Consider the following 7,260-nt stretch of genomic DNA (forward strand, 5'->3'; position numbering starts at 1 on the left):
TTGTACTTAGATTTAAATACGTGAACAGTATAGTGCCTTGCAAAAGTTTTTGGACTTGTTAAACCACTTCACATTTTGTCACATTACAACCATGAACTTTCATGTATTATGTTTGAATTTTACATGATAAACCAAAACAAAATTGTGCATACTTGTAAAGTGGAAGGAATACGATACATAGTGATGAACTGAAAAACGCAGCTTATATTTTACATTGAGTCTTTGTTAAACCATCTTTCTCGGCACTTACAGCTGTAAATTTGGGCAGAATGTCTTGGCCTGTTTTGCATACCTAAAAACTAAATAAATTTAAAAATAGTTTAAGTTCAGTCATCTGTGAAAAGCTATTTTTAAGTTCTTATTTAGCTTTACCTCCATCCATTTTTGTATGCTCTCTGACTTGATTTTCCAATCATGATGAAGAATAAAAATTCTTAATTTATGATGTTCAAAAAATTAATTTTGGTAAGGTCATTTGGTTTCAGTTTAGGTGAACAGTCACATTTTGATAAAAGTGACTTTAATGTATTATATGCAGCATAACACAACATATGAAAAGCTTAAATGTACCAAAATATCTTCAATGTATCTAAATATTTTTGGATGGCAGCATAAAAAAGTTACACAGATATTTGGAAATTAAATATAGACGTAACGTACAAAGAGAATGAAAAGAAGAAATGCTGGAAACAAACAAATAAATCAGCTAAAAAATGCAACGCTGTATCGAAAAGGATTTATTTATACAGGCGCCTATACACAGGAGGATGTTTCATTATGAGGAAACACAAAAATATTTTTCTGGGCATTCTTTGATGGCATTGACAGCTTCAATTTTTAAAGATGAGTTGCCTTGCATCATTTTTGCTCATAAGATGGACAAGCACAGAAGAAAATAAACAGTTTGGTGCAGAGGGGCTTTATATGGAAAACTAATGGTCATGTTGATGTAACAAAGATCACAAAACAAGCTTTAACTTACAGCAGCAACATCACAGACATCTTTAGAAAGCTGTCGGGAGGGAAACAGGGCCAGGGAAAATGCAGACCGAAACAGCCAAGACATCAGATGAATGCAGGAATCTGTGAGCAGCTTAGTAATTAGAATGAGCTTTATTCACCAAGACTGTGAGCACAAACAAGAACTCTGACTGGTTTCATATTATTACAAATAACTAAGTAGATAAGCCCAAGTACCAGTTTCCTCAGTGATGCTAGTTAAATTAAATTAACTTTGTGATATTTAATGTTAAATGTATATCCTACACTCTGTCAATTGCTTGTAGTAGGTTAGGGAGCCTGAAAATGCCCCTGAAATGCAAACGCAAGAGTCGGCAGAAGCAAAACAGAACATGAATGTGAATTTGAGCGACAGGAAGAACAGTGAATCTGCTTCAGTAGAGGTTTTATAGATTAGTAGTACTTGGAGTGAACCATTATAAGCAAAATGCAGTGCAGTAGTGTAGACATAAGGGACTATTTAGAGTTGTTAATTAATCATGCTTTTCTTTCTTTGTTTTGGTAGTTCTGTCATTCCGAGCAGGTTAAATAGAGGATGTGAAATAGCTAATCAAACTATGGGAAGCACCCAAAGCTAACGGCATGAAATGAAGATGATAATAATTGGAGGAGGGCGTTTGATGCATTATTTAAATTTCCCCAAGCAGCCAGAGGTGATAGCAGAGTAACACATGAATATTTGAGGAACATTTGAACCAGTTATGGTCTAAGCTTTGAGACAATTCAACATTTTTCTGTCCGGTCTTATTATGACTCATAGAGTATCGGTTTCCAAAACCAAATGAGAGAGTTGATTCCACAGCAAAGTGTCCTGAGAGCCACCATTTATCACTGAGATGAAAATGTATGCTAATACATGAGAAACACAAAGTGCAACTACAATCATCCTCACTAAAATGCCAACAGAGGAAGGTGGATAAGGGGAAATGCATTTTACATAAAACCAGTCATACACAAATTGAACAAGGAAGTCACATAAGCATGTTTACAGAGGTAAATTGTTAATAAAGACTCAACTGTACCATTAAGTTCAGCATGTGATGGCTCACCGAGTTCAGGTCAACATGGATACACATAAACATTTCTGTTATTAAAGATGAACAGTGGATGGGAATAGATGAGTTTTTGAAAAGAGGAGAAGCAGAAGCCTGACAGAAGCTATTTACTTAAAGAATGGCTGGCTCTTATTGTAATGAACTTAAAGCCAGGATAGTTTATCTGTAAACTGGTGCTGTAATTGTACAGCACCACACATGTGCAATTCAAAGTACTTTACAAGGTATCAAAAGACAATAACAAAGCATGAGCATAAAAGCATTTTATAGAAAAATAGACGTAGAAATAATAGGGAAAAAAAACTCATGCGTGGCATTTGCCAAACTCATGATGACAATTCTTCCTTGCAGCAGAGAAGAATGTTCTCCTCTGTGCCTTGGAGTGTTGCAGGCTCCCTGCAGAGAAATCAATACCAAGATTTATCAATCTTTTCTGTACATGGAGCCTGACTGAAACAATTTTCATTTAAAAGTTTCAACTGCAAATGCACTGAACACATTCAGCAGCAGTTCAGGAACAGAGACATAAAAGATTAAATGATTTAAGAGACCCCAACAATGCTTGGGCTGTATTGATTCAAAGTGTGAATCCTCATGGACCTGATGCCTGCAGAAAAGGCTGTTTAGCAAGGATTTTCCATAATGCCTCTTTGCTGTTATTGTCATTGAGGCAAGGCTCCAGTGGCATTCAAAGATTTTTCACTTCCCATGAGTTTCTTGGCAATATTGGCATTCTTAACCAAAGATCTCAAGTTTTTCTCCTTCCTAACAGCCGAACACTTTTTCTCTCACCATCTTATTATCTTTCCAGCCCTCCCACTTTCACTTTATCTTACCATCTTTTGGTCTCCCGAGCGATTTCCTTCATATAGTGCGTTATTTTTTGGTGGAGCCATTGCTACAGTTTAACTGCCTGAACCTCACTGCAATCATTTGATTGGGATTTTATTTAAATCAATTTGTTTCAGTCTTGATCAGTCTCAGCAGGGATACTGATAAACAAAATCAAACATTAGAGCCAGTCAGACAAAACAAATAAATGATGAAATCAGCAGTTAATTTGACAAGATTCTGTCTCTACAAAGAAGTAATGACAATGTGTGTCATTATAATTTTTGAGCAAATGTAATTTACAGCTATACAATACAGAAATATTGAAATAAACATGTATGATTAACAATCAGCAATTCCATTGTTTTCCAAACAAGAAGTGTGGATTTAAGGGCAATTGTAGCCTTCTTTCTCAAAAACAGGAGGAGAGTACAAAATGGATAATAAAATGCCATTTGGAAAAGAATTGTTTAAGGAACTATGGGCATACAGTTAATAGGATGCAGACGTGTTTTTGAAAGTACCTTTATATATATATATATAATATGCATCTATTTGAATGCTGCTAGGATTTCATAGTTTTAATAAACATTTTTGCTACATGTGACACGTCCAAATTGTGGTGAATCGAAGGCGAAGCAAGCTTTTTTAAACCCCTCGATTTGGTGCCAGTTTGCTAGGTCTTTAAGCACTTGTTTCTCTTAGCTGGATAAACTGGCACTAAAATCTTCATTTTAGGAACTAAAATTTGAGATTTGATATTATTAATCTCAGATGAATAATGAAGTATGGGTTGATACCTGTGTTTAGTATTCCAAATGTGACATCACTTTCCAGCAACTTTTAACTGCAGTCACGACTGCCTTGCTCTCCCACCTTAGCACTTTATTCAACCCCTCGATTTTGGTCATTAAAATAAATCTAACCACGGAGAGCTACAAACCTGAACAGAAATGAAAAGGAGAAGTTGTAAGACAAAATTGCTTATCTTCTTTAATACTAGGTTTAGATGTGAACAAACACAGAAAGACCCCAAAAATATTTGGTGTGAGCAAAATTGTTTCTAAAAATCCCACTGTAGGTGAGTTATTGTGCTAAGACTACAATGTAGCTCCAAAATATTTTAACACTCAGAGATCTATTTTAATTTACTTCCATTTATCAACATTTATCAACAATCTTTTTTTGATAAATGATAAAAGATATCTTTTTTTTAGATATCTTCAAGTTCGAAATGACTTCCATTTTTTCAGACAGGTGCAATAAATAACATCAAATATTTTCCTCATACTTGCGCATTATCACTTTCGTTTTTTTGTCTAATTTTCCCCTTTTAAACAGTTTTTTCATGTAGCAGATGGCAGTGCTTTGCTGAGCAGCTCTGTGAGGCGTAAACACGGTGACTAATGTGAAAAGGTTCAATTGAAAGCTGTAATTATGTCTTATGTGTGAGCTGAATGCGTCTAAATTACATTGCCTTTACAAATCAAGATTGTAACAGAAATGAAGACACCTCTTTAACCTTGTCTCCTGCCTCTCTCTTCTTTCTGCCAGAAAATGTTGCAAAAACTAACTAACTAAATAAATAAATAAAAATCTCACATCTAGGTTTGCACAAAATCTGACTGTCAAGGTAAGATGACCTTTGCAAACCGAACCACAGAAATCTTACATAAACCATCAGTCCGCATCTGCTGGCATAAGGTGACATTTCAATTCAAGGTTGTCATACACATATTGTTGTGGATTTCTGCTACTCTGCTGCAATGTAGTTGTCCACAGGTTCTGGGAGCAGAATCTCAGCTATGTATGATGATTATACATGCACAAAAAAGCAAAAATAACACAATCCAATTTATTTATCTCAAAAACCTTAAATTAGAACAAAACAGATGTAGCTTTTTTTCTATGTATAATATAGAAGCTATTCAAATTTATATGGTTTACTGGGTATTTTTTAAAGTTGGGGATATTAGTTAATAACCTAACCTTGTTTAAAACTTCTCCACAACTTTATCATTGAACTTTGTGATGCTGTTTGTTTTCTAATGCTCTTCAACAAACATCTGAGGCCTTCATAGAAGAACTATATTTATACTGACAAAAAATTACACACAGGAAGACTCCATTTAATAATGTAATGACCTACTAAGAAAATAGCTTGAACCAGATTTTACTTCGATCTACACTCTCTAAATACGGTTAAATTCTGGCAACCACAGCTGCCAGTATTTTACTGTAAATTAGATTTAAAAAATGTTTGTACAGTGTACCAGAGTGAAGGAGGCATAATTATAATGCACACCATATGCAACCAATTTATATGTTTGTATAAAATTTAGCAAGATACATTTCTTCTCTTTTTATTCTCTATTGTTATTCTTTTGCAGCAATAAATCACTTTAGTCTATCAGGTAAAATCTTCATTATTCCCACTGATGCTTGTGACTTTAACAGGAAAAGTCACAGTAACTTGGCAGAAACCTATCGTAATCAGATTTTTATAATCTGTGGGATTCATATATATTTTTGGACTTATTCAGTAGCTTCCCTTCTGGTTCATGGGCTCAAGCGACCGACTGCAACTAAAAAAAATCTGTCAGCAGTTTTTTAAAGCCTGGAGGTATTTTAATTTTGCAGTGAAGATGTTAGTGACTCTATTTATTTATTAATTTTACACCAGCAAGCTACTTAAAAGTTTCAGATTAATGTTTTTAATTAATTTTGATCATTTTCAGGTGTACTGTGTGACTACTTGGAATAACAATGTAAGATAAACATGACATATTTTTCAATCAGCTCTAAACTTAACTTAAAGGAAATGTCTAATATGAAAAACCATCCAGTGTCAGAAATTATTAAACCCGCAGAAGACAATGTGTCAAGCACATCCTTGAATTTTCTAAATTGTAATTAAAGAAAAATAAGTGAAAATGGTATGTTTATACAATTACATTTTGAAAATTGTCATTTTCAAAACATTTCACACTCGGCAAAATGAAATATTTACTTTATTCAAGTGGATAAACAGTAATAAGAGAGACTACTTAATAGGCTGTAATAGGTTTTTTCTCCTTATAACTGCGAGTCATGTTTGATCTACCACTCATTGTGTTTCAAATGAAAAAAGTTAAAAAGTTAGGCTGTCCTCAAGCACATGCCACAAGTTTTTTGTCACAGTGTGAAACTACTTTGGCATCTCAAGTAACACTAGTATACCATCTGATGGCAGAAGCTGGCCCTGCATAAACTCAATGCACCATTGGGCCAAATCATGTTGGCAGTTTTGTTTCCCTGCTCTCAGTTCAACCATATTTAGATTGTGGCTGTGTAACAGAGAACAAGCACTAGTTAAGTACCTCCAGCTGAATCATTAAATTGGCTGGGTCCAGAGAACAAGGACTTCTTCAAGCAGAATTTCTTTCTGCTAGCTTTTTGGTGAACGTTCTGCCACCAATCTATTTTTTTTTTTTTTTTTTGCTGATTCAGTTTTCATTGTCAGACAGGCCGTAAAGGACTGTGCTGTTAAAACTTTTCCGTTATAGTTTATATCAGAATCCACTTGGCCAGTGGTCCTACAATGAGTTTCTTCCTCAGTTTACTCACATTTGTAGTCCCCATTAAATTAATCTTGGTTCATTGGAGTTAAAGTCTGTTGGCATAACAAGTCAGCTCTCTAATGCATTCCGTCATAATCCTTCCTCAGGGAATTAAACAAAAACAAGCAACCATAGGTCCTTTAGAAGATATTTCCTAATAGAAAGATTGACCTGTATCAAGTCAGCCATAGTTCAGATTCGGGGCTATAACATCCAAAACATAATTGCATTGGCTCTGAGCCCTTCAATATTGCAAAGTAAAACATAAAAGACAATGGCCTAAAGTTTACAACACCTGTTTAAAAAATAAATGTCTTGTTTGGTAGGGGTCAGAGAAGATCCGTGCTTTCCTTTAACAACATGGTCTGTTTTGGTCCTCATGTTGTGATAAAGCCTGTCAGCCTTTTAGTTGTGCACTGTTGAACGTTTGTGAGGATTCTGATGTGAACGTTGACGTAAAAGATCTCCAACTGCTTGCTGTCTGTCTTGCTGATTTTGTAATCCTATTTTTATGATGCAATTAGCTCTGATCCTCACTGATGTTGACTGAGTCTCTGAATCTCAGGCCTCAGGGATTTGTCATTACCATTACTGAACAAACAGCACCATCAAGAGCAGGGTACACACCAGAAAGGTCAGGGGTAAATATGTGGCAAAGCTTAAAAAAAAGATCAACTTTAAAGTGTGATGCAATTGTGAAAATGGAAAGAATATTTAGTTATGTGATCCATAAATCTGTCCTTTAGGAAGCTAAT

Source organism: Xiphophorus maculatus, chromosome 8, assembly GCF_002775205.1.
Source record: "Xiphophorus maculatus strain JP 163 A chromosome 8, X_maculatus-5.0-male, whole genome shotgun sequence".
Taxonomy (NCBI): Eukaryota; Metazoa; Chordata; class Actinopteri; order Cyprinodontiformes; family Poeciliidae; genus Xiphophorus; species Xiphophorus maculatus.